Raw genomic sequence first — 13,100 nt, 5'->3', positions numbered from 1 at the left:
TTCCGAATTGTGGACTTAAGAGGTTGACACAAGGTTTATTCCTCCCTCCCAGTGTTCTCATTGGAGGTAGATTGGAAAATAACCTTTGCTAAAAAAAAAAAAAAAAAGAAAATAACCTTTACTGAAAAAAAGCATTTATTACTGCCCTGAGGGAAGGAAAAAAGAAAACCATAGAAGGCAGGAGGGAGAGCCTGATGGAGAAAGAAGAAGCAAGTTGAGTGGTGGAAACCGGCCGATTCTCAGGCCAGATCACCCACTTGAATCTCATTACGGTCAAACCCTGTTGCAACATTTTCCAAAAGACTGAGAAAGGAAAAATGCTGGAAGTGGGGGAGGGACATACATTGGGAGTGTGTGCCTGAGCACGTGCGTGTGTGTGTACACGTACTCCATGCGTAATCTAGACTCAGACTTACAAAGTCCAAGGGAAGAAAAGAATAAGGAAGAAAGGAAGAAAATAAAACGCAAACATTGTGTCCAGAAGGCAACCTACGGGGAGACATTGCAAGGGGGTCTTGTAATAATCGTGAGCATCTTTGCAGAGGGGTCCTTAGCATCTAGAACATGCGGGTCCAGTGCACATGTGTGTTCTCAGAGAAGAAATGTGGTTCTCCTGTGCCCTCTGAGTAATTTACTGGTATTTATAAGAAGAGCACAGCTTAGCTGTCTTTTTCTGATCTAACTCGTGTGGAATGTAGCTCGGAAGGGCAGAACCATATGATTTCTTGCGAAATCGGTCCCTCGTCCTCCCTGGCTTGGAAGCCTTGCGGTTCCTGGGGACACTCGGGCAACTCCTGAACCCACCTCATCAGGGAGGGATGGTCCCCAGTTCTGGGAGAGGAAAGGCCAGCCTCATTTTTTTGTTTTTGTTTTTGTTTTTTAATTGTGATGAAATTGCAAACTTACATCCTGAGACGAAAATTAAATGGAGGGAAGTCTGCCATCGTGGGTGGTCTTCCTCGGGCGTTGGGAGGGAGGGGTCAGATGGTGTGGGGAGACCACGTTTAGCAACATTTCCAATACGGTAATGACAGCAGGAATGATGGCTGTCCCACTCGGGGAGGGGAAATCTCAAAGGCCTATACGGGACAAAAATAAACAAGCGTGCAAGGCCGGCCGAGGGGGCCTGGGTCCGTTCTGAACTTGAAAAACATCAAAGGGAAGCCAGTTATCAGGCCATCCAGGCTCCAGGCTCCGCTGCGTCCTGCCCAGAGCTTTTATCAGCCTTGACCGAGCACAGAGGACACTGGCTAGCACGGCTGCAGGAGCACACGCTTGACTGCCGAGTTGGGAGAGAAGGATGAGTTCAGGCTGCGGCAGATGAAACTGAACAGGGATACGTGGAACCTCCCGCACTTAGGCCCCCCCAGCGCTGGACACGCAAGGGGGCTCTTAGCAGAAAGTCCACCGGAGCCGGGGGGAATCCACACCCGCCTGGGCACACGGTGGATGTCTCTGGGCCCCAGCGCCCCTGTGCATAGAAAGGGGGTGTCATGAGGACAAAATGCAGCCAACATTCGGCCAGTAAATACATTTTGAGTTTCTGCCATGTGCCGGGCACAGTTCTGGGCACTGGGGAATAGAGTGGTGATGAAATCAGACTTTTACAGACTCTTGAAAACATCCAATTAATAAAAACTTCTGAAGAGATCGGATTAAAACCATCCTGGTTTGGAGATGTTCTGTACCATGACAGTGGTGATGGATACACAAAGCTACATTTGTGATAAATGTGCACAGAAACACACACACACACACACGCACGCACACACAACCACAGTAAACTGGAGAAACCTGAGTCAAATGGGTGGATCGCGTCAACACGAACACCCTGGTTATAACATTGTACTATAATTTTGCAAAATGTTACCGCTGGGAGAAACTGGACAAAGAATGTATTGGGTCTTTCGGGACTATGTTTCTATTTCACAGTGATCTCAGTATGGATTTTAATTGAAACAAAACAAAGCCCTGACCTCCTGGAGCTCATGTTCTGGTGGGAACTTCCACGCTGGACGCTGAGACATGAGAGGGTATATGCGGAGCCCCAGCCTCCTGTTAGGCATGAGTAATGGGTGATCAGTAATAGCCATGATTAGGGACGTAGGCTCTGTCAGGGGCCTGCCCAGCTGGAAATCAACGGCCACTCAAACTGGGTTTTAAATGGAAGAGGTTTTAATAGAGGCAGCGTTCGCAGGTGTGGACAAGCCCTGTGGAACTGCACAAGAGCAGGCAGCAGTGGGAGACGCAGGGGGAGGGGACGGAGGGGCGCCAGGGAGCAAGGCAGGGTGTCGGCACGGAGAGGACCCCCGCGGGAGCTGCGGCCTTAGGGAGGAGGATGTAGTGAGCCAGGTGGCCCAGCAGGAGGGGGCAGAGAACACCTAGCTTCCCTCCCCGCGCTCTCTTCTCCCCTGAGCCCCTACTGGAGGCGGCGGGCGGGGGTGGGATGGTGGAGTCCACGCAGGTCAGCCGCCGGGCCAGGGAGAGGGCAGAGAAGGCGGGTGTGAGTCTCGCGGGCAAGCAGAGGACAGAAGAAAAATCATCCACCAGGGCGAACTCAGTTAGGACACAGCCGACTGGCATGAACGTCCGCCTTCTTTACCCCTATCCCCATCACCTCCTGGGGCATCTCTGAACTCTGAAGGCGAGCACACTGCATGGAGGGAAGGCAAGGCTTTGGGAAGCTCCCAGCCAGGGCTGGGGTCTCTAGCTGCGAGTTGGAGGAGGGCTGCCTGCGGCCGAGGCCCCATGACATGGGGGGCAGGGGACAGAAGGACCCATAGCAAGGCTGCAGACCACCAGCGGGAGGGACCAGGGACCCTCTCCCCACTTCCCAAGCGTCATAAGTCCCAGGGCAGCCTGGGGAATGACCTGGCACACCCAGGTGGTGGACGTTGGGTAGATTGAGTCAGTTCTGAGCAGAGCTTCTCCAAGTCAGGACACCCCAGGGACTGGCTCCGTCCTGGGAGCTGCCGCCGTTCGCGGACCACACTGAGAATCTGGCTTGGAGAACCAAGCAATGGCCGCCTCACCCTCCCTGATGCCGGGGCTGAAGTTTTCCCTGTTTGGGGCACTGGGGCTATACCTGTAGTCACCACAACACACACACACACACACACACACACACACACACACACACACACACACACACACACACATATCTTCACCCTCCTCACAGCTGAGTGGGACAGCCCGTGGACAAGTTTCCAGAAAGTAAAATAGAAAGTTGGATGGTGCATGAGTTTCCTAGGGTTGCCATAGATGATTATCACAAACCAGGTGGATCAAAACAACAGAAATTTATTCCCTGCCAGTCTGGAGGCTGGAAGTCTGAAACCAAGGTGTTAGCAGAGCCGCCTGCCTCCGGGAGCTCAAAGGAAGGGTCCTTCCTGCCTCTTCCAGCTCCTGGTGGCTTCAGGCATCCCGTGGCATGTGGCCGCCTTCCTCCAGGTTCTGTCTCCATCTTCACGTGGCCTCTCCTCCTCTCTCTCTCTCCTGTCTCTTATAAGGACCTCTGTTGTTGGATTGAAGGCCCACCCAGGCCCAATTCAGGAGGAGCTCAGCTGGAGACCCTTAACCTAATAACATCTACAAAGAGAGAGGAAGCAAGATGGCAGAATAGAAGAACATGGAGTTCAGCTTCTGCTGCAAATACATCAAAAATACATCTACTTGTGGAACAGTTCCCACAGAACACCTTACTGGACGCTGGCAAAAGACATCAGACACCCAGAAGTGCAAGAAAGATCTCCTCGTAACCAGGTAGGACAAAACAAAACAAAACAAAAAAGGAATCAGGTGAGATCTGCACCCCTGGGAGGAAGCTGTGAAAGGGGAAATGTTCCTGCACCCTGGGAAGCCCCCTTCACGGAGGGGGACACCAGCCGGGACAGAGGGGGAGCTTCCGAGGCTCAGAGGAGAGCGCAGCAGCAGGTGGGGGCGGCCAGAACGGAGAGACACTGGCACAGGGGTTCCGAGCCGCCTCGCTGCACCCCAGCCCGAGACGTGCGCTGGCTGGTACATGCACGGGCTGGGAGCTAAAACTCAGGCTTCAGAGGACAGAGCCGGGGAGAGGACTGGGGTTGCCTGGCTGGAGACAGCCTGAAAGGGGCCGGACTGTGGTGCTGAAACCACACAGCTCAGATGGTATTCGAACCCACAATCTTTTTTATTTATTTATTTAATTTATTTATTATTTTTGGCTGTGTTGGGCCTTCATTGCTGCACGTGAGCTTCCTCTAGTTGCAGCGAGCGGGGGCTACTCTTCGTTGCGGTGCGCGGGCTTCGCATTGCGGTGGCTTCTCTTGTTGTGGAGCACAGGCTCTAGGCACATGGGCTTCAGTAGTTGTGGCTCACGGGCTCTAGAGCGCAGGCTCAGTAGCAGTGGCGCACAGGCTTAGTTGCTCCGCGGCATGTGGGATCTTCCCGGACCAGGGCTCGAACCCGTGTCCCCTGCAGTGGCAGGCGGATTCTTAACCACTGCACCACCAGGGAAGCCCAAACCTACTCTCTTTTAATTGAGATCACACACCTGGTCTCAGGACTTAATGAAGCTCAGGTTCTTTACGTCTCAGCGCAGAAGGAGTTCAGGAGAGGCAAAGTGATAGGTAAGAAGCAGATTTATTGAGAGAGACACACGCTCCACGGACAGAGTGCGGGCCGTCTCAGAAGGTGAGAGTGGCCCTGAAATATGGGGTGGTTAGTTTTTATGGGCTGGATAATTTCATGGGCTAATATGTGGGAAGGTTATTCCAACTATTTTGGAGAAGGGGCGGGAGTTTCCAGGAATTGGGGCGTCGCCCACTTTTTGGCCGTTTGTGGTGGGCCTCGGAACTGTCCTGGCGCCAGTGGGTGTCTATTTAGCTGATGTATTGCAATGAGGGTATAACGAGGCTCAAGGTCCACTGGAAGCTGAATCTTCCACCATCATGGGCCTAGTAGGTTCTAACCAGTTTTTGTCGTGTCCTCCACGTCTCTGTCGTTCTTTTAAAGGTTGTGCCCTGCCCCCTTCCCTCCTGTCTCAGTACCGGTGACAACTGGGGGTGTTCGCAGAAGCAGCCCGGGCACCATAGACGCAAAGCGCCTCGCTAAGGGGCTCGCGAAGGGGGGGCGGGGCCGCCATAGCAGCCACTTTCCCGGGGTCGCCTCTACGAGCTCTGGGAGCGGGACAGCAGATGCTCCCGCAGCTGGGACGGGTCTGGTCTTAGCAGCTGAGGGCTCTGAGGGCACCCATGCGGAGGCGGGGCCGGGGTCTGGGCTGCTTCCCAAAGCGGGTCCCGGTGGGTGACCCCTGTGGTCCTGGTACCCGACTTCAGTGGATAAGATGTGCGCTGGCAGCTTTGTGAACACAGCACCTGAGGGCCACCAGGGCCCATTGCCTGTGTCCTGGCGGTGGAGGCTCCAGTGAAGGAATTCTCAGTGGCTCTTCTCCCAGCGGGAGTGCTCCAGTCCCACCTACCTCACGCCGCAGCTCAGAAATGGGTCTGGGGGCTTCTACTCCAACAGCTAGGGAGCAGACCCTGCCCTGGACGGGGCTGTGACAACCACAGAGCAAGAGGAGTCCCCGCGCACTGTCCCTTGCAGGCTCTGGTCACCACAACACCAGTCGCACCTCCTATCAAGGGGACACGGCCAGCACACACTGAGGAAAGAGCCGACAGGCATCCGTACTGAAAACAGCCCTCGCACCAAAAATATTAAACCCATGCAGACTACACAGGGACGCTCCCACATATGAATAGCCCTCCAAGAACACAGTAGATAATTGTTTCTCCTAAACTCATAGAGCAAGAGAAATAGAAGTTAAACGAAGAAGCAGAGGGACCACTCCCAATGAAAAGATCAAGAGAATTCCCCTGAAAGAACAAACAATGAAGCAGATGTCTTCAGTCTAATAGACCCTGAGTTCGAAAAGGAGGTAATGAAAATACTGAAGGAATTAAGAAGGGCTGTCGATAGAAATGCAGATAACTGTAAAAAGGAACCAGAAACTATAAAGAGGAACCAAGAAAAATTGGAGAACTAATTCACTGAGATGAAAGCTGAGCTAAAGGCTACGAATAGCAGAATGAATACTACAGAAGAACGAAGAAGTGACCTGGAAGATAGAATAATGGAAATCACCCAAGCAGGACAGCAGACAGAAAGCCAAATTAAAAAAATGAAAGCAATATAAGAGACCTATGGGATAATATAAAGTGTGCCAATCTACGCATAATAGATACCCCAAGAGGAGAAGAAAGAGGAAAGGGGACTGAAAATGTATTTGAAGAAATTATGGCTGCAAACTTCCCAAACCTAAAGAAGGAAACATCCAGATACGGGAAGCACAGAGGGTCCCAAACAAGTTGACCCCAAAGAGACCTACACCAGGACATATTATAATAAAAATGGCCAAAGTTAAAGGGAGGATTCTAAAGGCAACAAGAGAAAAACAAAGAGTTAACGACAAGGAACACCCCCCCCCCCCCATAGAGCTATCAGCTGCTTTCGCTACAGAAACATTACAGGCCAGAAGGGAATGGCAAATATATTCAAAGTCCTGAAAGGGAAAAATCTGCAACCTAGGATATTCTACCCAGCAAGATTATCATTTAGAATAGAAGGAGAGAGAAAGAATTTCTCAGACAAGCAAAAACTAAAAGAATGTAGGCGTTCCCTGGTGGCGCAGTGGTTAAGAATCCGCCTGCCAATGCAGGGGACATGTGTTTGAGCCCTGGTCCGGGAAGATCCCACATGTCACGGAGCAACTAAGCCCGTGCTACTGAGCCTGCGCTCTAGAGCCTGTGAGCCACAACTACTGAGCCTGCGTGCCACAACTACTGAAGCCCGCACGCCTAGAGCCCGTGCTCTGCAACAAGAGAAGCCAGCGCAATGAGAAGCCCGTACACCACAAGGAAGACTAGCCCCTGCTCGCCACAACTAGAGAAAGCCCATACGCAGCAACGAAGACCCAATGCAGCCAAAAAAAAAAAAAAAAAACCTAAAAGAATACAGCAATAGTAAACCTATCCTAAAGGAAATATTGAAAGGTCTTCTCTAAATAGAAAAGAAACAAGAAGTTATAGGAAAGAGAAAAATCAATTGGAAAGTAAATCACTTAAATAAGCCATACACAGAATGAGAAAACAAAATCAAACAGTTTCTGTGAAAGCAATGGTAACCACCATGAACGGCAAAAGGATGAAGATGAAGGTGTAAAAGAGGACGTCAAAATCCTAAAATGTGGGGGAGGAGAGTAAGAAAATGTAGTTGTTGTTGTTGTTTTTCCAGAATGTGTTTGAGGCTATATGACTACCAATCTAAAGCGAGTAGATAAGGCATGGGGTTAACATACATGTACAAAGACTCTTTCTCCAAATAAGTTCACATCCACAGGGTCTAAGGATTAGGATGCGGACATATCTTTGGGGGGTCACCGTTCAACCCCTGCAGATAGTTACAGGTAGTGAGGAGCCTGAGAGGGCAGAAGAGGAGGGGGACGTGCAGGGGACAGAGCCGAGGAGAAGGGTCAGGGAGGGCCTGGAAGGCACCAGGCTGGCACACAGCCATCAGTCCTCCCCAGATCGCCGTGGCGATGATTATAATTAGGCCTCAGATGAAGCACCTGGGGCTCTGCCGGGTCCAGCCCTGCCCTGGCCTCTCGTTTCCGGGCTGCAGTGTTGCCGCCTGCCGGGTTTCACGCTGCGGCTGGTTTTGATTCTTGGCCTTGTGTTTATTCATTTGGATTGATTACCTCGTGTTATGTAACCTGAGTGGCTACAAGCAGCAATCTGTATTTTACAACATCCAGAAAGCCCGCGACGGCCCTGGGTACCCGAGTTGGCAGCCTGGCCTATAGGAGGAAAGACGTAATTGTCCAACAGTTACAAATTTCAAGATGGTGACAGGCGGGCATTAAACCCACTCAGGCCCTTCTGACAGGCTCCTGAGGGACAGCAGGATGGGGACCCCGCTTTGAGGGGTGATGGGTTTGGGCCGAGCTTTCAACCCAGCCTGCTCAGGACAATCACCAGGGGTGTTACAGAAACAACAAACAAACAAACCGGCACGCGGGTCCCATGCAGACCAACGAAATCAGAATGTCCGGGTGGCCGAGACATCGGCACGTTTGAAATCCCCCCGCCCCTGGTCTTTTCCTTAAAATGGGAGGCATTCTCTCCCCCAGAGGCCCCCTGCTCCTTGGCAAGCAGTGAACATAGTCACAAAGCAAGGGGATGGCCACCACCCTCTGCGTGTGCTTGAGGTCAGCCCACACGCCTCCGAGCCATCTGTAAAGTGGGGACAACAGGGCAGGTGGGCGGTTTGAGGGAGTCGTCCAGTTCGTGGCAGGCCTGTCTGTGTTAGCTGTCCTACCATTTCACTTAACTAGGCACCCCTGTGCCGGCACAGGTGGGCCCCAAGTGCTTGTGAATGAATAGGCCTGGGCACGAGAATGAATGAACAAAGGCGCATGGCATCCCCGAGGCCCTTTCCTGGCTCCCCACTTGGGCTTCCTGCTAACAGCAAGGGTCAGCTTGAGCTTTCGCCTAAATTAAACAGCCCCTCTCACACCGTACCCCCAGCGCCTCGCAAATACACACACTCCTGCAGCCCCAGCACACACACGTGTTTATTTTCTTTGCTGTTCACACTTCTCCTTTTATGGTTCCTGCAATCCCGATCCTTAGACTGGTCTGATTTCCTTCAGAGACCGAAACACAGCACTGAAACACACACCTGGTCTTCCCGCCGTAGGTCGGTGGTGGCGTGGAGGGACCATCCATCCCTGGGTGCCCATGGGGTACTTCCTGGGTGCCCACCATGCTGGGACCCCCAAGGAGGCACAGAGAAGTCAAAGATACGGATGGAGCCCAGCCTGCAAGGAATCAGCAATGTGACATAGGGGAAGGAGCCGTGGTCTCTAGTGAAGAAGAAGGGGCATATGTTCCGGAGGTAGACCATCTGGGCACCATCGTCTCCTAGGAGCCTGAGCCCAGGCAGGCACATAGCCCGTGCTGTGCTCAGGTGCCTCACCTGTAAACTGGGCTTGGGGAGCCTGCCTTTCTCTGTAGGGCTGTCGGAGAGTGAAATGAACTCCTAATGCGTCGGTTATATCACTATTCTCCTGTCACCTCCCCTCGGAGGGCTGAGGGCTCCTGGGCAGGTGACTTTCCCTCTCTGAGCTTCAGTGTTTTCATCTGTAAAATAAAGGTGGATGCGAGGTTTTGTCCTGAACAGTGCCAGGCATTTAGTAGATGCTCAGTAAATATGTTCTCCCTTCCGTGAAGTTGCTTATGGTCTGGGGGGACGGGTGCCCAGGGAAGACCTCGCAAGTCGGGCTGGGTCAGGAGAGGGACAGAGGGGTGTTTCAGATGCCAAGTGTTGTGGCGTGTCAGAAAAATCAGAGCCCCTTCTTACCCCAACTATGGTCAGTGATTCTTCAACCTCCTTTCCATCTATGCATCCCACAACTGAGGTTAATTATTATGATTCCAATATGTTACTTATACTTTGGAAAAGTTCTGATTCCTCAACTAACACAAATGTAGTGGGAAAATTAGAAACCACAGATACACACAGAAGAGAAAACCGCAAACCACCCATATCCCAGCAGCCAGAGACAACCAGTTAACATTTTGCTGAGTATCCATCCAGATCTTCTTTTTCAAAATGCAGAAATGGGATCACCTTTTTTTTTTTTCCCCAAGCCACATTTTAATTAAACACCCTCCAGTCTGGCTTCTCACATCCCCGGCCACTGACCCCCCCCCCTCATCCAGGTCACCAGTTACCTTGATGTGACCCATTTCTGTGGTCACTTCACTGATTCCTCAGGCCTCTGTTGTAGGACATTTCAGCTGTTTCAAATCCGTCTGCACTTCCAAATTACACTACAGTGAACATCCTTATTGCTAAAACTGGTCACGCATCTCATTTTATACACAGACAGATTTTTACATTAACCCACTCCCCAAAGGTATAAAGTCCTAAAGAGATGGCAGGAGCAAAAGTTAAGTCTAACCTCCCCCGCATCGGGAAGTCATAGCTTGGGGCCGGCTAAGGAGCAACAGAGCCTCACCCAGCACTTGGACAGAACCCTGAGCCCCATCAGAACTCATGGGTGGGGGGAGGCAGAGCCCAGCAGGAAGCCCACCCCCAGAGACGGGACTCTCCTTGGCCTGAAAATTGAATGAACTCGACCTGCAGGAACCAGTAAAGTGGCCCCAGCCACACGTGGGGACTGAGCACTTGAAACGTGGCTGGTCGGAGCTGAGACGTGCTATGAGGTACCCGCTGTATTTTGAATAATTCATAGAAGAAAGAATTAAATATCTTGATAATTTTATGTTAATTGCAGGATAATATATTTTGGATATAGTGGGTTAAAATACTTTTAAAATCAATTCCACCTGTTTTCCTTTTACATCTTTTTGAACGTGGTTACTAGAAAATTTTAAATTACAGATGTGGCTTGAATTCTATGTCTATTGGACATTGGCCTAAACGTGTCCCTTTTTCACATATGCAAAATAATGTATGCTTCTCAAGGAGCGTTTTTTTTTTTTGTTTTTTGCTTTTTTTGTTTTGCCTTCCTCGCTTCGTTTGATCTCACAACCCTGTAAGGTGAAAAATTCCTCCTCTTCGTTTTATAGATTAAAAACATACCCCTTGGCAAGATGGGAGACTTGCCCAAAATCACAGAACGTGGGCAAGAGTGTGGTCCAGAACCAGCCCTCTGGCCACAGGGCATGTCCTGTCCTCCCCAGGAGTCCACCTGCTTGGTCTCCAAACCTGGACCTGCCAAGGCCGTGCAGTGCCCCAGCCTTGGAGTCCCTGAGGGAGGGGGTCTGGAATTCCAGGGGCCGTCTGGCTCTGATTCCCGTAGCGTACGGGAGCTTCGGGACAACTGGGGAAAAGGGAGCAGCCCTCCCCTCCCCTTCGCTGCCCCAGGAGAACAGGGCTGTGTGGAGGGGAGGGCAGCTGCCACACTGTCCTGCCGAGTCCTGTTCCCATTAGGGTGCCTGTTGACAGGACCGTGACACAGCTGATGATGGATGCTTGTTTTGTCCCATAAGTCCTCAGACCTCAGTGCCAGAGGTGGCCCTGAAAGGCCTTTTCTCAGTAAATTACTGCATTTATTTAGCCCTTGAAGGGTTGTATACAGAGCCCGCCAGGCTACGGAGGTGGCCACGCCTACTCCCTCCTGGACGGCCATCAATTCAGGACAGAGGCCGCCCCTGGACACACCACCTTCTCCACCAGAGGTGACCTCAGAACCAGGCTGCTTCAATTCCCCGTCTTTGGGCATTTCTTTACGTTTTAGAAGCACCTTTCCCATCTTAATTAGATATGGTCCTAACAGTACATTTTACATCATTTGTAGCTACATAGAATAGTGAAGGGCACCAGCTTCGGGCGTCCCCAAAGTCAGGATGCCTCTTACACACCCTCCGCCCCACTTTTTGGGTGTGATTTAACAGCCACTCTTTACAGAGTGCCACCGTAAGCCGGCCCTGGGCTTGCAACAGTCCTTCAACTAGGGTTTAGTTGCCTCATTCTCTAAATGAGGAAACTGAGTCAGGAGAGGTGGCATGAGGCCAGGAGACGGGGGAGGGGACCGCCGCGGGCCAAGGGTCTTACACAGAAAGCTGCCCACGGAACAACACAGGAGGCACTGCCGTCTCCCACCGTCCACACTGGGTTATTATGCAGATGAAGAAGGCAGGACGGTGCCTCTGGAAAGATGCTATTAAAATAAGCCTGAGCCAGAGAAATTGGAACCCTCCTGCACTGCTGGTGGGGATGTAAAATGGCACAGCTGCTGCGGAAAACCGTCTGGCAGCTCCTCAGAAAGTTAAACATAGAGTCACTGTCTGACCTGGCAATTCCACTCCTGGGTGTGTACCCGAAAGACCGAAAACAGGCACTGCAGCAGAATCTTGTGCACAGACGTTCACAGCTGCAGTGTTCACAACAGGCAAAAGCTGCAAACAACCCCCGTGTCCACCCACGGATGAATGGATAGATGAACATGGTCCGTCCATCTGATGGAATATTACTCAACCATAAAAAGGAAATATGTGCTGATACAGGCTACGAAATGGATGAACCTGGAAACGGTTATGCTGAGTGAAAGAAGCCAGACACGTTAGAATTACATGTCGTATGACTCCATTTCAGTGAACCGTCCAGAAGAGGCAAATCTACAGAGACAGAGAGCAGATGAGTGGTCGCCAGAGGCCAGAGGGAGGGGGGTGAAGAATGATGACCAGTAGGTCTAGGATTTCCTTTTCGGTGATAAAAGATGTTCTGGAATTAGATAGAGGCAGTGATTACACAACATCGCAAATATACCAGATGCCGCTGCTTTGTACCCTTTAAATGGTTCGTTTTATGGTATGTTAATTTCACCTCAATATTAAAAAAAAAAAAAAAGTCAAAACTAAGCCTGGACAAGGAGAGAACCAGACAGCCCAGGCCGTGGGTTAAGTAACTGAGTCTGGAATTGCAGATTTTCTCTATGATGTGGAGCAGGAGTACTCAGCACCGCCTGCCAGACACTTGTGTTGTTTTCATGTTTTGTAGGACAGGCAGGGCCGTGTCATGCGGGCCAAGGAATACTGAGTAATGGGCGGGGTGGTCAGGCTGGGGGGCTGGTGGTCGGGCGGGCGGAGCGGGTGGAGGCAGGCCACCACCAGCCCCCCACACGTCCACCCCCTGCAGGGCGTGTGGGCACTGCAGGCTCCAGAAGCCCTCCCCTGGGACCATTTGCTCTTGAAAGGGGGCAGGCTCCTTATCTCAAGCTCCTTTCAACCACGGGTGAGAGTTTGCAAGCCCTTTCCCACCTACGTCTGCCTGCCCTTCCCCAGCTCCGGCTCCCGCCCGATCCATCTCGATCAGGCCTCCCAGCAGATCTCCCCAGGAGGCCAAGATTGATAACGGCCCAGAGGGTGGGGGGCGGTCCCAGCCCCCAGGCCTGAGCTCCCCAAAGGGAACAGGGCAGCTTTGCAGAAAGAGCTCCAGATCCTCCGCTTCTGTAACACCGCTGGTTGCTCTCCCTCCGTCTCCTGGCTAACCGCCCTCCCTCCGGAGACTGGGTTCAGGATGAAGGTGTTAAA

This window comes from Balaenoptera ricei, chromosome 19 (genome assembly GCF_028023285.1).
Source record: "Balaenoptera ricei isolate mBalRic1 chromosome 19, mBalRic1.hap2, whole genome shotgun sequence".
NCBI classification, from domain to species: domain Eukaryota; kingdom Metazoa; phylum Chordata; class Mammalia; order Artiodactyla; family Balaenopteridae; genus Balaenoptera; species Balaenoptera ricei.
This window is presented reverse-complemented; position numbering follows the sequence as displayed.